We start from the raw sequence: 1,270 nt of genomic DNA on the forward strand, positions 1-1,270 counted from the left end.
CAAGGTTAGACATGCGGACACAGTTGCCAGGGAGACTCTGCAGCAGAACTGCTCCAAGTTGATTGGGAAGCTCCAAGGATGCTGGAAAAAGCAGTCACGAGTGCTGGTGTGAGCCCCTGCCAATAGCCCCAATAAACTCCTTAGTTCACCGGAGTAGACTGGATAGCTTCTTTGGTCTGTTGTTGGTATCCCAGCTAGGGTAAATGACATTGTTCACATCTCCCATAACAATGAGAGAGAAATAAAACACAAGGATCAAAATCAACACAGTGTCCTCTGAAATCAGCCTTGTGTGGCTCTGCAGAAGCCATTTCAGACAGGAGGTGAGTACAAGCAGCCTGAGCAGGGTGGGGTGACTGGCTGCACAGCCTGCAGTCTGAGGTGGCCAGAGCAGAGGGAGGCAGGAGCCAGGAGAACCTCTGTACCGTGAGCCACCGCTGCTGCGGCATGAGGGCGAGAGTCGCTCGTCAAAACACAAAGTCCACTGTAAACACGGGTTACCACTGGCCAGCATTTTAATTCATTCTAAACCAAAGAACCCTTACTATACGCAGAACCTGTCATTTCACATGTTTACCGGGTTAACAATAGCTAAACAAGGAACACTTGGAAACAACTTCCTCCTTGTTAAATTTCACATTAGTCAGAATCATTCAGTACCTTTATGTAGAGCTGACCACAAAGCTGCACTTCGGCTTTTTCTCTCCACCCTCTCAAGAATTACCAAAAGGCCAGTCACTGGGTGATAGAAAGTGACAGACTTCACACTTGACTGTTGGAAAGTCTTCCTCAAATACAAAAAGCCACATCCTGCCACGCTCAGGTCAGTTCACTCTCTTGGAGTCGCCCACCCAATGTTAAAAGCACACTTGTGATCCAGACTCCAGAGGCCCACCAGCTCCAGCACTTTCCAGGACTGAAGAGAGGGCACAGGGTAATGGAGTTTCTAACTGGCAGACAGTGTCGTCGTCGTCTTCTAAGAGGAAAGCGGGGAAAACAGACAGCGCCATGTCAGGGCAGACTGAGGACAGAAATACACAGGGGCTTCCAGGCCGCCCGGCCCCTTTCTGTCCTACTTCCTCTTCATGTCTGCAGTTCAGTTTCACTTAAGTTTTCAAAAGCCAGGTTCTGCTGCCAGAGCCTGAATCTTCTCTACATTTCATTTCCTCTGCACTTACAGCCTGATGTCATTGTTCTATTAGCAATTATGGAATGGAAAGTGGTACTGATACAAACCACAGTTTCTGCTCACTCACTCAACATGGATGGA

Source organism: Peromyscus maniculatus, chromosome 16, assembly GCF_049852395.1.
Source record: "Peromyscus maniculatus bairdii isolate BWxNUB_F1_BW_parent chromosome 16, HU_Pman_BW_mat_3.1, whole genome shotgun sequence".
In the NCBI taxonomy this organism is placed as follows: Eukaryota; Metazoa; Chordata; class Mammalia; order Rodentia; family Cricetidae; genus Peromyscus; species Peromyscus maniculatus.